The sequence below is a fragment of the Staurois parvus genome, unplaced genomic scaffold (genome assembly GCF_062004578.1).
Source record: "Staurois parvus isolate SC_StPar_1 unplaced genomic scaffold, SC_StPar_1.0 ptg000372l, whole genome shotgun sequence".
Lineage (NCBI taxonomy): Eukaryota > Metazoa > Chordata > Amphibia > Anura > Ranidae > Staurois > Staurois parvus.
The window spans coordinates 3,149,886-3,168,475 of record NW_028318168.1 but is presented as its reverse complement, the minus strand read 5'-3'; positions in this window follow the sequence as shown (position 1 = coordinate 3,168,475).

The following is an 18,590-nucleotide window of genomic DNA, read 5'->3' as shown; positions in this document are numbered from 1 at the left end:
CTTTATGTTTACAATAATTAGTACTATATGGTTTGCTTACATAACACTTTATAAATGACAATAAAGAACTGTTTTGTCCTTGTATACCTCTTACATAATTCATCAGGGAGGTGCGGCTCAAAGACAAAAGCTGTTGCTAAGCTGGAACTTTAGGAGATTCGGTAATGTGATGCTATTTAGCCTTCTCTACAGGAAGCTCTCCTTGTAGGGAGACAAGTTTGCCTTGAAATTTGGCAAAGCAATCTTTTGTATCTGTCCTTGGATACCAGACAGTTGCTAGTACTTGTTAACAACACAGAATTAATAATGACCATATGATTGGCTAAGCTAAACAGAAAAATGTATAAATAAATGAGACCAGTTGAAGAATTGGGATAGTCTTGCTTAATTATTGCAAAAAAATCTAAATTTTAATGGAAACTTTTACTGACCCCCTTAAGAAAATGCCAGTTGCCTGGTTGCCTCTAGATGTGTAATGCATTAAAGTTGTGTGCATTTTGGAAGCCAACAAATGTTAATTGATTGCAATTAATGAGTTTTACCAGTTTAACAATTTAAACTGTAAGAAAAATATTATTTTATGTGCTAAAAAAGATAAACATATTGTGGCCAATATCATAGAATTCCATAGCATGGGCTTACTTATATAGTTAAATAGTTGGTAAGGTTTGATAAAGACACCAGTCCATCTAGTTCAACCTATCTAGGTGTGTGTGCTCATGCCAAAACTCATATCCCAAATCCCTGTAAATTGTCTTTGCTAAGATGCCCATCTAAGAGCTCTTGAAACTATCAATACTTCCTGCTGACACCACCGATTGTGGAAGGGAGTTCCACATCCTTACCACTGTAACAGTGTAAAAACCCCTACGCAGTTTCAGGTTAAATGGCTTCTCCTCCAATTTAATTAAGTGGCCCGTGTTACTCCCTGAGACTTAATAGTTTATTGCCTATGTTAGAATCACCTTTGAGGTATCTGAATATCACTATCATATCGCCTCTCAAGCATCTCTTCTCCAGGAAGAATAAGTATGTTTGTAGTCACTCCTCATAACTGAGGTCCCCCAGTTCCCTTATTAACTTTGTTGCCCTTCTCTGGAATCTCTCCAGCTTAAGCACACCCTTCCTGAGGGCTAATGACAAGAACTGGACAGCATACTCCAGATGTGGACAAACCAGAGTTTTATAGAGTGGCAGGATTATAGTTTAATAAGCTAATATTCTGCTAGTTTTGATTGCTGCAGCTTGGCATTGCATGCCATTGCTGAGCCTGTCATCTGATAGGATCCCCAGATCCTTTTCCATCCTGGATTCCCCCAAAGGTTCTTCCCCTAGCATGTAACGTGCTTTTATATTTTTAGCCCCCAAGTACATTACTTTACATTTTTCAATATAGTTCTTTACAAAAATAATGAATAAAGAAAGGCTTGTTAACACTTGCTTTGTGAACGCAGATCACTCTTCAGAGAGCATTTGATAGATGATAAAGAGGCATCATATCGCCTCCTCACCACCTGCTTTAACCCCTTGAGCCACACACTTGTATGTCACAACTTGAATGGGTTGCTCTCAGCGGGTGCTACACTAGTCGAAAGCAATGAAGTAAAGCATCATGACTGCAACATGTGTACACCCCTGGATGCTGCCTCTGGAGCTAAAGAGGGAGCAGACAGGGGGCAGTAAAAACATGGCCAGAACCGCTAGTGTGAATGAGCCCTAACTGTGTTTGGTGTCTCCCTTGACAGCAACACCTGCAATCAAGAGTTCACGATAACTTGTAAAGAGTCTTTCAAAAATCTGTGGAGGAATTTTGGCCCACTCTTCTTTGCAGAATTGTTTTAATTCAGCCACATTAGAGAGTTTTTGAGCATGAACAGCCTGTTTAAGATAATGCCAAAGCAGCTCAATCGGATTTAAGTCTGGAATTTGACTAGGCCACTCCAAAACCTTAATTTTGTTTTTGCTTTTTTTTGAGCCATTCAAAGATGGAGTTGCTGGTGTGTTTTGGATCATTGTCCTACTCTATTACCCAAGTGTGTTTGAACTTGAGGTCATGAACTGATGGCCGGACATTCTCTTTCAGGATTTTCTGGTAGAATGCAGAATTCATGGTTCCATCAATTATGGCAAGTCATCCAGGTCCTGAAGCTACAAAGCAGCCCCATACCATCACACTACTTCCACCATGTTTGACCATTGGTATTTTGTTTTGTTAATGAAATGCTGTGTTAGTTGTACACCAGATGTAATGGGACACACACCTTCCAAAAAGTTCAACTTTTATCTCATCAGTCCACAGAACATTTGCCCAAAAGTCTTGGGGATAATCAAGATTTTGTTTCACAAATGAAAGACGAGCCTTTGTGTTCTTTTTGGTCAGCAGTGGCTTTCACCTTGGAACTCTCCCATGGATGCCATTTTCACCCAGTCTCTTTCTTATTGTTGAATCATGAACACTGAGCTTAACTGAGGCATGTGAACGCAGTACTTTAGAGGTTGTTCTTGGTTCTTTTATGACCTCCTGGATGAGTCATCGTGGTGCTCTTGGAGTAATTATGGTAGGCCGGCCACTCCTGGAAAGATTCCCCACTGTTTCAAGTTTTCTCCATTTGTGGTTAATGGCTCTCACTATGGTCTGCTGGAGTCCTAAAGCTTTAGAAATGGCTTTGCACTACCTTCTAGACTGGCATGATGTTTTTCTTTTTTAGATCTTTTGGCATTCACTTTGTTAGCTTATTTTTAAGTAATGATTTGATTCAACAGGTCTGGCAGTGATCAGGCCTGGGTGTGCAAAGTGAGAACTCTGCTTTCCAAAAAATGTGGCTAATCACAGTTTAGCGGGGGGACAGCTTTTTCCCCTAATAAATGAAATCATCATTTAAAGTGTTACTAAACCCACAACAGTAAAATCAGTCTGTATATGCAGTAAAGCATGCTTGTTATACTCACTGTGGAACCTAAGGGTTTAATCCTCCGCATTGTGTAAAAAGTATGTTTGATCCTGACTTCTCTGATCCTCCCCTTCTTCTATTGTCCCCAGTCCATCAGCTGATAGAACAGAACCTTTGGAGCAAACTGCACATGCTCAGTTTGGTGTGTATTGCTAGAGAGGTTTTTTTTTCTTGGGAGTGCATGTTATTAGCACAGGGCCAATCAGCACTGTCCAGACCAGGGGTGGGCAAACTTTTTGACTTGAGGGCCGCAATGGGTTCATATATTGGACCCGGGGGCCGGACCAAGAGTAGATGAATGATGTGAATGTGTCATCCATAGTAAGTATAGTAATATTCCCCCATAGTAAGCATAGTAATTAATCCCCCATATAGTAATTCATCCCCCATAGTAATTCATCCCCCATATAGTAATTCATCCCCCATATAGTAATTCATCCCCCATATAGTAATTCATCCCCCATTGTAATTCATCCCCCATAGTAATTCATCCCCCATATAGTAATTCACCCCCCATAGTAATTCATCCCCCATATAGTAATTCATCCCCCATAGTAATTCATCCCCCATATAGTAATTCATCCCCCATATAGTAATTCATCCCCCATAGTAATTCATCCCCCATATAGTAATTCATCCCCCATAGTAATTCATCCCCCATATAGTAATTCATCACCCATAGTAATTCATCCCCCATATAGTAATTCATCCCCCATAGTAAATCATCCCCCATATAGTAATTCATCCCCCATAGTAATTCATCCCCCATATAGTAATTCATCCCCCATATAGTAATTCATCCCCCATAGTAATTCATCCCCCATATAATAATTCATCCCCCATAGTAATTCATCCCCCATAGTAATTCATCCCCCATAATAATTCATCCCCCATATAGTAATTCATCCCCCATATAGTAATTCATCCCCCATAGTAATTCATCCCCCATAGTAATTCATCCCCCCTATAGTAATTCATCCCCCATATAGTAATTCATCCCCCATATAGTAATTCATCCCCCATAGTAATTCATCCCCCATATAGTAATTCATCCCCCATAGTAATTCATCCCCCATACAGTAATTCATCCCCCATAGTAATTCATCCCCCATATAGTAATTCATCCCCCATAGTAATTTTTCCCCCATATAGTAATTCATCCCCCCTATAGTAATTCATCCCCCATATAGTAATTCATCCCCCCTATAGTAATTCATTCCCCATATTAATTCATCCCCCATATTAAGTCCCCAAGTCCCCCCTGTGTCAATTCACTTACCTTTGCTCCGCGCGTTCCTCTCACTGTGTTCCCGCGCCGTTCCAGTCTTCAGGGCGGACTGTGAGAGGAGCCTAGCTCCCCTCACGTTCCTCACGCTGCCCCGTCTGCACACATTCTGACAGCCGATGTTTGCCACGCTCCGCGGGCCGGATTAAAAGGTCCGCCGGGCCGTAGTTTGCCCATTGCTGGTCCAGACAGAGGTTCAGGCATTATGCAGGCTCATAAGACAATCAGGGGAGAATGAAAAGCTTTACCAAGTGCTCTGCTGGACACTGATAGAAGACATAAGACTGCTCTAGCTGCTGATGAGAAAAAGGTATTTATCAGTCTATATTTACTAAAATAATTGAATTTCCATATTCTGTGTACTGTGGGAGACTAGATATAGTGAATGAAGGATCCTGGGTTTAATAACACTTTAAATACTGCATTTTGTATTTATCTTTGTGTAATATTAAAATCTGAATCATTTAACTGTGACAAATATTTAAAAAAAACCAAAACATCAGAAATAAGGCAAATACTTTTTCACAGCACTGTATCTCAGTCCCCCAATCTGTGATTGGGCAGCAAAGGAGCAGCAGAATACTAATAACTCATTACTTTGCTCTCCACTCTGTCAGCATGTACCACATTTTATTGGCTCTTAGTACCACCTTTACATCCTACAGTCTGAGTGCTGCAAAATTTAGCATAACAGGAGTTTGATATCAAAATATTTAAACATTTCTACTAGCTGCATTCAAATGCAGTCAGAGACTGCAGATATACTACAGGAGATGGTCAAAGACTGCAGACATAATACAGGAGATGGTCAGAGACTGCAGACATACTACAAGAAATGGCCAGAGACTGCAGACTTATTACAGGAGATGATCAGAGAGTGCAGATATAATACAGGAGGCTGTCAGAACTGCAGACATACTATAGGTTATGGTCTGAGACTGCAGACATAGTACAGGAAATGGTCAGGGACTGAAGACAAACTACAGTAGATGGTCAGAGACTGCAGACAAAATACAGAAATGGTCAGAGACTGCCAACATAATACGAATACAGAGGATGGTCAGAAACTGCAGACATATTACAGAAGATGGTCAGAGATTGTGGACACAGCAGAGGAGATGGTCAGAGACTGCAGACATACTACAGGACATGGTCAAAGATTGCACACATGGTACATGAGATGGTCACAGACTGCAGATATTTTACAGGAGATGGTCAGAGACTGCAGACATATTACAGGAGATGGTCAGAGATTGCAGAAATACTACATGAGATGGTCAGAGACTGCAGACATATTACATGAGATGGTCAGAGATTGCAGAAATACTACATGAGATGGTCAAAGACTGCAGACATATTACAGGAGAAGGTCAGAGACTGCAACGCCAAGTGTACTGTCTGATCTCCTATCCCTGTACATTGTCTGCTGAACAATCATAATGCCACAACGGTGCTCTCAGTGTCCCAACACATGTAATTTACTTACTGCTCTGTGTGACACTTGCAATGAGGACAGGTCATAGACTCCAAGCATGGACTGTACAGAGGAGGGCAGAGCACCCCCGACTCTCTGGTTGTTAGGGGGCAGAGTGATCGAGTGTTAGGAGGTTGTGGAGATCACGTGATGGCAGTCAGGAAGTGGTTGGTTGGGACTCAGTAGAGGCGATGGAGCTTCGAGCTGGGAGATTCAAGGTGAAGTGGGAGAGAGCCAGGCATGCATCCTCCTGAACCCACCCTGCCGCTGCACAGCCTTAGGCTGGCCATACATTATACAATTATCTGGAGATTTTTGGTTTAGATTTACCAAAAACCATATAATAGGAGGACAAACCTAAACAACACTTTCAGTTGTATCCAATTAGGCAGGCCCTTGCACTACACAGTTGAAGGTAAATCTAAAGGAAATTGAGCAGAAAATTGGAAGATAATTGTATAATGTATGGCCAGCCTAAGTCCTACTCCACCTAGTAGCCTTCGGACGGCTTCAAAACTGCATGTGAGCAGTTCTGAGGCCAACCGCAGTCATTTTTTTAACAGGCAGTGCGGGATCAAGGGGCAGCTGCTGTGGGCACCACAAGAATGAAGGCCCCTTGACCCCCTTCCGTCCTCCTAAGGAAAGGGAGCCTTGACTGCTGGAAGCTTGGCAGCTATGTGGGAGTAAACCTAAAACAGGGATGTTAAATGCCTCTAATAGGACTGGCCACCAAGACATGAGGTGACTGGGTGGAGCCTGAACTATAGAAAAAGACTACAAAGAGGCATGTTTCACTACTCTGAGGAGATTCAGACGTAACAAGAGTTGCCCACCCTCCATCCCATTGTGAGTTTCATCACAGCTTTATTGGCGGTATTACAATGCCAGCGGTTGATATTGTTTTATGGGTTATGCCCTCAAGTTTAATTCTGGGGTCAGTTTAATGCCTGTCTGGCACTTATGGTGAAGACAGGCCTCTTAGACTATCTGTGTTTTTGTTTGCTCATGGTATAACCATGACTGGCATTGTTATATGGTTTCTTTGAATGTTGTTACATTTTGGAAAGTTCAATAAAGCTGTGGCCTTGCCCTAGTTCCAACTTAATCAGCCTCTGTGTCTTTTTGGGGGCAAGGTTTTTTGTTACGTACCACCAAGTCAAAACGCACCTAGGCTTCTCCGCAGTCATGACAGGCCCCAGGGGAGCTGCTCCTTTTGCCCCACATTAAAGACAGCCCTGGCTCTTGTGCACATCACTGGATTGAGATCAGGCTCAGGTAAATATTAGGGGGGCTGAGGAGGGATGCATGAAGGTAAAAAACCTATTTCCTTTAGAACCACTTTAAGTGAGCTGGCAACACTGCCTCTGCTGCATTGAAATCCCAAGCAGTGTTATCAGCCCTGCTCATTTCCTCTTTTTGCATGTTATAAAGATGAGGTGAGACATTCTGTAGTCCAACAGGGAAGAACAAAGGAACTACCTGCAGAGACAGAGTTCTCATTGTAAACAGAAAGTTAGAAGCTTGCTAGATTTCTGGCAGATGAGCAGCCTCTTTTTCACTTATAAGGATTTCAGAGACGAAACATGGGGAAATATACATGTACTGCAGAGATATGCTGAAAATGTTTTTTTTTTTTTTTTAAAGATACAGTTTAGAATTTCCTGCCTCTATACTTGTTTCAGGTCAGTGGAACCATTAGTGTAGCTGAGCCATTAGATAAGAATGACAGCCAAGTAACAAATATTTTTAAATGGAGAGATTAGAAATGGCAGCAAACATAATTTGTTTGTCACTGGTGTAATTTTAATACAAGAGAATATGTGATAACATTAACACTCTAAATCTGAAATTACTTTAACGACAACGAGAGACATGAGCACGTGTACTGCCTGTTTCCAATAGCAGAAGGCACATGTTGACTAATATTCACAATGGGTGGTCAGTAAAACCAGCATTATTAGTTGATATTTCAACAGCTTAAGGTCTAAGCATATATCAGATTTAAATAATATGATGAAATCTCAAAATATTAAAATGCCTTTTTTGAAGAACTTCATTTTCTTTGTTTTGATCAGAAGTTCTACTCCTCGGCATTCTTAGACTGAAGACATACAAATTACCCCTTGAAATGTTTTCCTAAGGAAATCCTGTACTGGGCATAGGGTCCATCTATTCATGGTGGCTGAACACATCAAAGTGAACAGGATACCAAGCAAAACATCTGACTTCCAAAATGCTAAATACTTGGCTCAGTTTAACATATAAAATGTGTTGCAAGTGATTTTATAACCCAGGAATGTCATTTTGATGAAAAAGAATTATTAATTTTTGCACTATAATTATATGGATTACTGAGCTCTTTAAAAAAAATGGAATTTCAACAGCCTGTACCAGGGCACTTTGTCATCAACTGTGCGTGCTTAAATGAAAGACAAAGAAGAGATTACTAATTGGAAACTCTGCTACCGTGTTACAGGCATGGCAAATCTAGTAATTGAATTTTAATATGTGTTAAATATATTCATTTTAAGATATTACTTTTCATGCTGTGCCTTTTAAAGTGTATCAAAGGAGTTATTGATCCTGGTAAATAATTTATTGGAGATGAGATCAAGAAGGATGTCTCATGGTGATGGTCTATAAGCTGCCTCTGTGGGGTTTTGTTTTTACTTTTCTCTAAAATAAACATTGTTCTGAACAACATATTTACTTATATGGACTGTAGGATGGAAAGGATATCTGTACTTTTCAGCATGGATTATTTAGCTAACACTCCCTGTAAAATGAAAGATAGTCTATATAATGAAGCTGTGTTCACTTGGATTAGACAATCCTGACCTAGGAATAATTCTGTTGTTTAATATTTCTTGCACAATTGAGTATTCAAATCGAACACAGTCTCGCCTTATTTACTTATTGTGATGGACCGCCTGTCACCCAGATTGGGTGATTCCATCAGAGAACTGCTTCCTCACTGCTGGGACACAGGACCAAGGTATTATAGCTGGGCATCACACCCAAGACTAGACTAGGCAACACTAGCTTAGATGCCAAAACTGGAACTACTTTATTGAACAGAAATACAGGTTTTTATACTTCAGCAATAGGGGCAGTCCCCACATGAACAATAAAAACAAATATTTTACACTGAATAGATAACGAGGTGAAGTTGACACAAGACTAATCCCATTATGTAGGAGCCTCCAGGAGGACTTGCCAACAGACAACAATAATTGACTCAATTAACAATGGGACAAGGACATAGTAAACACATCACACCTTAATAAACAGATTACACATAAGCAGGAGACCTCAGCATCAGGTTGTTTTGAGCTGATTGCAATAACATCTGCTCTGAGTCGCTGAGTCCAGGGGTATGAAACAGTCAGTGCTGGTTTGGGCACTCAGGATCCAAATCTTGGTCATCCAGTTCTCAGAGTCTGTGTGATTTGGGGAGACATGGACTTGAATCTTACTACTCCAAAGGTCCCCCCCAGACACACATTAAACAATAGAGCCCCCTCAGATGCCAGGTCATGGTCAGTAGGCAAGAGGCTAGCCTGCAGTTCCCTCTGAAAACCCTATGATTGGGTCTGTCACAATAATGAACATTAATTTTGCTTGGTAATCTGCCTTTATTTCTTTATCAAATAAACTCTGTTATGTTTATTAAAAATTAAAAGTATGTTCCATGTCTTCCATTCTGCTGCTGCTCCCAGGCACCACTAGAAGGAAGTCCATCCCATGCAGAGTAATTCAAAGCTTTTCTCCCATCTCCCAAGAACACCCTGTAATGTTGCACAGCTTTAGCTATTTCAGCAGCACAGTATGATGGAAACAAAAGCTTGGAGACTGGTGGCATGCATATTGACCCCCATTACAGCTACCCCACAATGTTCATGCAGTGCGTTATGATGCTCTGTGTAACAATGGGCCGAGTCCATGTTTCTGTGCATTAATGTGCATGGAGAGCTCATTAAAAAAGTATGGACTGCTTTAATGCACAACACAATGTGAATAGGCCCTTAATCAACTATAAATACTATAACTTATAACTCTGTGGTGGGAATTACTAAAACTAGAGCCCAGAGAATATGATGTAGCTGTGCATAGTAACCAACCAGCTTCTAAATTCAGCTTGATCATTGAAGCTCTGACAGTAACATCAGTAGTTGATTGGTTACTCTGCACAAATGCACCAGATTCTCTGTGCTCCAGTTTTAGTAAATATCCCCCTTTGTCTCCATTTAATGGCGGCCATAATCTAGATGAAATATCGTTTGAAAATCTGTGATTTGGACAGTTCATTTGTTTTTTGTCCAGTTAATGGGCACAAAATGAAAATTGGTAGTGATGTTTTTGAGACAAAAAAAGTGAAGGAAAATTTTGGAAAAATTATGCTGAATGGACGATAAATTGAAAAGTTAATGTTTCGCTGCCCATTAAAAATTAAACTGTTTGTACTATGCATATCTGACAAAACAATCAAAAAACTGATTCATTTATAACCATTGAAAGATTTATTGTTTGAAAATTGGACATTACATGATGGCGATATTGCTTGCTCTCACAACTGGATTTTTGCTTTTCAAAATAATGTTTGAAAGATTTTTGGACTAGTGTATGGCTAGCATTAGAAATCTGTTGGGTGCTGCCAGCTACAGCTCTGAAACTTAGAATCCAAAAATCTCTTAATAGTAAATCTACTAATATTCCTTCTTATTATAAACGGTTTAGATGGTTTATTATATGTTACAGTAAATACATTTACTACAATATTGTTCAGTTAAAAATAAAAAGCCTACAACTTTGACAGCTGTAGGGCAATGCTCAATTTTGATCAGTGTTATTGCCTCCACCCTTTTCTTTGGAGAAAGCAGAAGAGGAAAGCCTCCATTTTTTTTAAGTCATTCATGTGGTGTACTTTTTATTGGGTAAATTATACCACATCTGGGGTGTTCTGGTCAATGCTTTCACATTATACCCAGAGTTCTTTGTCAGAATGGTGACAAGTGTGATTAGGAGTTTCAGTTTGATTTCAGACATGCTGGCTAAACCAGTAGTAAAGGGTAATATTAACATTCACATAATCAAAATAGTCTCTTTTCAGCACTTTTAGGCCTGTTTTGATTTAAAAACCATTTGCAGTGAATGTATCAGTCACAAGTGATAAATTTAGACCCCTGTGGGTACGCTGCATTGTTAAAAGTCTTGCATGCTGCATCTTTAGTGCCCTGTTTTGAAAATGCACCAAAAAGGTTCCTTCCCTTGCATATCAATAGTAACACATCAAAAGCGCATCAATAGTGCACTTTGTCTGCATTTTTGACGCTCTTTATGAGTCACATGTCCATGTAACACAGGTGCATGCTGGGAGTCAGAAAACAAGAAAGCTCACCAAAAACTCATTATATGCATGTTAAAAACATGAAATGCATTTTTGAAAAATGCATACCAACTTTTTAGGGCACCAGTGTGAAAGAGCACTCACCCAGATGTCATTTTTCCTTTTAGACAAGCATATATGCATACTTAACACCCTCCCACTTGGCCTATAGCAGAGTGACGGACAGGCGGGACACTCGCCGTTGTGACTGGGCGTCATATGACGTCCTGTCAAAACGAGCCGCTCACGGGACACAGCCGATGACATATCATTATACCGGCCCATTGCCAGTGTAGTGTGACCGCTGTGACCAATCACGGCAGATCACATGTCAATTGTATACAATGGATGGCTTCCTGTCATGTATTGACAATTATGTTGTTAGCTGTGACTGGTCAAGGCAGCCACATGATACAGACAGGGCCAATCACAGTCCATCTGTATCATGTGATCAGCTTTGCCCTATCACAGCTAATCACAACAAAAAACTGAATTAATCAGTTTCATTCAGTAACAATTGCAAATATCAATGAAATAAATTGGTATTAGCAATCATAATGTGTTATAACAAAAAAAAAATCCTGATCACTTGCCCAGAGTAGTTCAATGTTACTATGATAACATTGTATTGCTTTGGTCACAGTGTGCTGAAAAATAAAATAGAAAAAATGTAATAAAAAATTTAAAAAAATAGAAACATTTAAAAAAATACAAATTCAATTATTATTATTTTCACCAAAGAAATGTAGTAGAATACATTTTTATCTAAATTTACGAAGAAATGTTATTTATTTGCAAAATTTTATAACAAAAACGAAGAAAAGTGAGATTTGTTTCAAATGTTTTTTGTTTTATTTAGCAAAAAATTAAAAACTTAGTGGTGATTAAATACCACCAAAAGAAAGCTCTATTTGCGTGAAAAAAATATAAATGTTTTATATGTGTACAGTGTTGCATGACCGCACAATTGTCATTCAAAGTGCCACAGTGCTGAAAGCTGAAAATTGGCTTGGGCAGGAAGGGGGTATAAGTGCCGGTATTGAAGTGGTTAAAGTGCAAGTTCAGTCAAAATCTAACTAAGGCTAAACCTTTGCCTACTGCCATTCTTAGACTATTCTAGCTACCCTACGACAGAAAAGATGCTTATACTCACCTATTGTGAATCTGGCTACATGATCAGGTCCTAGCACCGGCTTCACTGTAGAAGAGGGGTAGCCAACAATGAATGCCCCATAGTAAACCTATGGGTGATGTCACCGCACAGGTATTTGTAGCCGTTGTAGGTGATCTCTCCTCTTCACTGAAGCCGCTGCTGGAAAGATCATACGACCAGACTGGAACAGCTTCAGAATAGGTAAGTATAAGCATTTTTTATTTTACAGGATAGATAGAATAGGCTTAGAATGGGGGTGGGAGGAGATTTAGTCTAGATTTTGACCTAACGTCAACTTTAAATGCATAGACTATTACTTGAACTCTGCATACATGTGTTTAGTATTCCTGTAAGAATTATATTGGTAAAATTTATTGATATAATATTTTTAATGTAGCACTGAAGCAAACATTTAACTATCACATCACTGTTAAACCAAATAGATCAAACAAAAAAAGGAAAAATATCAGCGTTTTTCATCAATACCAGTTTTAAGCACCCAGTAGCAAGAGCCTGGCTTCCATTACTGTTATCAGTATTTATTCAGTACTGCCACAATTATTTTATCACTAACTGTTTCCATATGGTTGCACCAAATCTCATCCCTGTCTGGCAAATCTAAATGTCATTACAAGCCATGATTTAAGACTGAGGTAGTATTCATATCAAATCCTTCTTTTAATTATCGTAAAAATGCACATGTTAAAAATTACAGTTTTGCTACCACACTCTTTCAGTCTTTCTTTTTATGGTTTTAAGTACACAGCTGCATTTATTTTAAGTAGCAACAAAGTATAAGTATATGCCGGCCATCTATTTTGTATAATGTGTAGGTGAGAAACCCTGTTTGCTTTCAGATAGTTGAAGAATGTAACTGTATGCAGTTGATTTACTAAAACTTGAGAGTGCAAAATCTGGTGCAGCTCTGCACAGAAACCAGTCAGCTTCCAGGTTTTACGGTCAAAGCTTAATTGGTCAAGTTGAAGTTAGATGCCGATTGGCCATGCACAGCTGCACTATATTTTGCACTCTCCAGTTTTTGTAAATCAACTCCAAAGTTGAACTGCAAACAAAGAGCCAGGGGCGGACTGACAACTCATGGGGCCCCCGGGCAATAGGGGATCATGGGGCCCTTGTGTCCTTGCTCAAACTCAAAAATGCCTAGGAAAAAGGTACCAGGGGCATCTCATGGGGCCCCCTACTGACCCAGGGCCCTCGGGCAGTGCCCCAGTTTCCAAATGGTCAGTCCGCCCCTGCAAAGAGCTAAATAGACAGAAGAAAGCCATACTGAAAAAGGTAGCTTCATTATCTGCAAATAAATTAGGATCAACCTTGAGCAATCATGTGATTTAAGTTAAAGACACCAAAAATAAAAATACTCCCTGCAGGGCATCTGTGTCCTATTAGAATAAAAAATACTCACCTTCTGATGCAAAATCCACTGTACGCCACCCTGCAACTCAGTGATTGGGTTTTTATAGATACATGAGTTTTGATGGCCTCCTCCACTTGGTGCATGCACACTGCAACCCTCTGGGCTGTAATTGATTTCTATCTCTCTGTAAGGTGATGGGAGCAACGGGAATCAATTAAAGCCTATGGAGCTGCAGTATACATGTGCCTGAGGAGAGTAGGAATCCTACAGTGCTTACATTTCTATAAAAATTAAATTTGCAAAGATCTCCTTCATCCCCACCAAGCAGCTCTAGCCATGCATATTTGCTGGGGCCAGGAAGGCTGTAAAGCTACTACTGGATCTAACTGTAAACCGTGATTTGGACCAAATGTTTCTTATGCAACATTTTTCATTAAACCTCATAAGAGACATAGGCAGTATACAGTTATTGATAAACATATATAACTCTGTTAGTTCTAATTAATAGTACACAATCTGTATATTACAGACAGAGGCACGAAAGACAGCTTAGAGTTTAGAATCTGAACAATTTACAAGGTCATAATCACAGCACACACTTTACTGCAAACCATAAAGACACAACCTTACCTACTCCTATTTACAACAAGATTTATCTGCTGAGGATTTATAGGGCATCTACAGCAAAAACAACATTTAATATGATTTTTTAGGGTAATTTATTACAGTAATACAATCTTTAAAACAATGCGTTTGAATCCAGACTGTCTTTTTAGTAAACCAGCCCTTTGATGAAAACAGATAATTGTATGGGGTTTGTTTTCTTAAAAAAAGAAAAAAATTTTTTTATAGAATTTCTAAAATGTGGGGTCCATAGTAAGAAAAAGGTCTGTCTGTGGCAAGGTTCCAAGGAAGCCAATGCACACTGCAGTTTAAAGCTGAAATGTTCTGCATCCACATAACTCTGAACTGAAGATCTCCGCTTATTGTCTGGTAAGCGATATATAACATTTATTTGTAGTACTGCAGCTCACAATCAAGAAAACACAACAGCATAGCATAATATTAGGTTTACTAGTGGACTTGTCTTAAAGAGCTATTAAACCCAAAAGCAAACATTATATTGCAGCTTACCATTTCTTAGATGTGATGGCTGTATTAATTTTCTTTTTTAGACTTTCTTTCTTCTATTTTTATCTGGTGATCCAGCCATTAAGTCTGTGGTTTTGCAAAAGAACAAGCTCCCTGGCAGAATGTATCAGTTACAGAGATGAGACAATCCATTGAACACTAACAGGTGTGCTTATAATGAACAACTTTTATTTAATAAAGTAAATCCTTTATCCCAAAAGGAATAAAATGTTGCTGTAACTGCCTATAAAGTGTGAGCTGGAGTTTGGCTTTAATTTGTTTGTGTATTTACACCTGCTAGTACATCTAACACTCCCCCCCCCCCCAAGACTGACAGTGCTGCTGTCCAAAGGTGTCCCCTGTACTCCTTCATCCACAGTGGGAGCACTTTAATACAGGAGAGTTTACTGGTTAGATCACCAAGTGAAAACAGAGGGGAAAAAACCTAAAAAAGAAAATTAACGTAGTCACCACATCTAATGACTGGTAAGCTAAAATCTATAAAATGTTAGGTTTTGGATGTAATACCTCTTTAACTGGAGGTCTCCTTCAAGATATTATTTTACATTTAAAATCTAAATCCCAAACTCCAGGACACAGTAGTGATGTGAAGGTCAGCAGGAGGGACCAATGTGTGCAACTGGGGAACAAGGAGATTGCCACTTTTTGAATTGTCGGTTTCCCAGCATTAGTGATGGGCTGAACACAGTGGCAGACTGACAACTCATGGGGCCCCCGGGCAATAGGGGATCATGGGGCCCCTATGTCCTTGCCCACACTCAAAGCACACCCAAAAAACCCTATAAAAAGGTACCAGGGGCATTTCACAGGGCACCCTACTGACCCCAGGCCCTCGGGCAGTGCCGCAGGAGAGACAGACACAGGAAGGGGAGTGGCTTGATTGTATAAATAAAAAATGGTTCTCTTTTAAATTGTTAGGTTACTATTTGGTCTAACCTGTGCCTCAAAAATCCCACCAATAAGAGGGCTTCTCCATTTTACAGTTCTTAAATAGGGTGATGACATCACAAGGGGGCTGGATCATCATGCCCTGTGATTGGCCAGAGCATTGCACCTGACCTGTGGTCATCTTCAATGCTTTGGCCAATCACAATGCACTGTCAGGGCACAGAGCATTGCGAGGCGCGGCAGGTGAATAGCCCGCTAAATGCCTGTACTGTTCGTGTGTTCACCAAACACACGAACGGCCCATGTTGGAGTCGAACATACATTCGACTTGAACATTCAGCCCATCATTACCCAGCATTTTTCAGCAGAGGATTTTTCTTCAACAGAGCAGCATTCTGATGGGGCTGGCAATGGAAAACCGATATATTCACTAACTTCTTTTGCAGGTTGACTTGTTGGGATTTTTTTATCGACAGGGTCACTTTAAACATATTTCCTGGTATAGTGTCAGCGAATTGATCATTATTTAGCACTGAAAATCCAATTAAACAATAAACCCATTTAGAAATACATTGTGCACTGTGATAAAACGGACAAAAAAACACAAAGGAAATGCCAAATGTTTGGGTTTGGAAAGAATTGCATCACATTCCTTTTATGCAATCTCCAGCTTTCATGTGCTGAAAGTCAGTTTAATAAACTAGTCAATCTGAAGTCTGGTTTTCAGATTAACTGACATGCAAGATGCTGCAATAAATCTCACAGGTCTATTTTTTTCATATGCCTAGCCTTGTGGTTGATCCACATAAGCTTCTCATTCTGTGAAGTCACTTTATGCCAATGTGTAAGAGTCCCTTTGCATGTATAGTACTTATTTTAAGGACAGAATAAAACAGAATGCTATTTTTTTTTTATTTGCTACATATTCATGACAGTACATTGCATGGAATTTGGTGATTCTTTGATATATGTTATCATATATATTAATATACACCATGTACAGTGTAGTTTTCATTTATTTATTTTTTTATACTTTGAAGAAATACGCCATAAAATGGTCAAATGGCAACAAAACAAGATACAGATAATGAGGTTGATTTACTAAAGGAGTTGAAAATCTACATACAATAAATAATGTGAATGATATCTTCAATTATCCAATCATGCAAAAAAAGTAAAATCCAATTTATGTATTTTATCTACACATTACTGGGCATTTCAAGTTAACAGGGATTTTCTTTTCTAATGATTGTATAACTAGTGTGAATATTCACACTATTTATTGTGTGAAGATTTTCAGCTCTTTTAGTAAATCAACCCTATGGTCCACCCTTTTAATATACAAGAGAAAAATATAAAGAACTTAATGTAATATAGGGGCTGTATATGTTCATTCTAAATTTAGTAGAATGGAAATCATTTACAGGCTTTTTTGTAGTAATCTGATGCTATAGGTGGACATAAGGGGTCGATTCTTCCCACACTAAGCTGAGATGCATTCTTTGAAATTGAGGCTCATTGCATTAGGCAGCTTAATAAAAATCAGTGGGCTGGAATAAACCTTAATACCTGAAAAAAATAGTGCAGTAGATAAGCAGATAAAAGTTCAGACAGATAATAGGGTGCCAAGCCACAAAGAGCCTTATAGGTAAGCAAGAGGATCTTAAAGTCTATGCGAAACCTGATTGGTAGCCATTGCAAGGACTCCAGGATAAGGGTAATATGGTCACTTGTACTCAACCTAGTGAGGATTCTGGCTGTAGAATTTTGTACATATTGTAGTGGATTAATAGTGGATTTAGGTATGCCAGTGAGTAGAGCATTGCAATAGTCAAGTTGTGAGAACACAAATGCTATCATACACTGTAGCTGAAAAGCGGATCCATAGAGTACAGTACCATCGATAGATAGGCTGTACATAGATCACCTTTTCAGCTACAGTGTATGATAGCATAGGACACAGCCAAGCAATGTTTCTCAAGTGGAAAACAGATGTTCTGAAAACATTTTGCACATGTGAATCAAAGTTTAAGATAGCATCACCTATCACCTCTAGATTTTTCAATTTAGACTGAAGCTCAAGTACAGTACCATCGATAGATAGGCTACAGGGACTAGCTTTATACAGCTGATGGGGTGTGCCAATAAGCATGACTTCAGTCTTGTCACAGTTTAATTGAAGGAAATTATGGGCCATCCAAGTTTTTATATCACACATACAGTTAGATAGGAGAGAAGCAACCAAAGTAGAATCCGGTATAGTGTGGATGTATATCTGCGTCAGTATAGAAGTGATAACTGAGCCCATGTGATCTAAGCAGTTGGCGGAGTGGAAACATCTAAATGCTAAAAAGTAAGAGGCCCAAGTTTGAGCCCCATGGAACACTATACTTGACTGGACCGACTTCAGACTGAAATCCACCAAAAGAAACAAAGTGACAGTGATCCATTTCAGAGCCAATTCTGAGACTCCAAATATGGATTCAAGATGAGAGAGTAAAAAATTGTGGTCTACAGTATCAAAGGCAGAACTAAGATACAGAAGAATAAGAATAGTTAGTGTGCCAGAATCAGAAGCTAACAGGTCATTAGTGACTTTGACAAAGGTGGTTTCTGTGCTGTGCAGTTGCTGAAAACAAGATTGGAGAGGTTCAAATAGGTTAATTAAAACCAGATGATTATGTAATTGAGATATCACAACTTTTTTTGGTTCTGGGGTGATAACCGCAGTTTTAAGAATCGTTGGTACAGAATGATGCTAAGAGAGTCATTTATGATATTGAGAATAATGGGTCATAGAGAACTATAACAAGATCTAAATAAATGGGTGGGAATAGGAACAAGTATGCAGGTTTAAGATTTCATGTTAGAGACCAATTTAATCAGAGATGCAGAGTCAAGTAGAGAGAAGTGGGAGAGAGAAGCA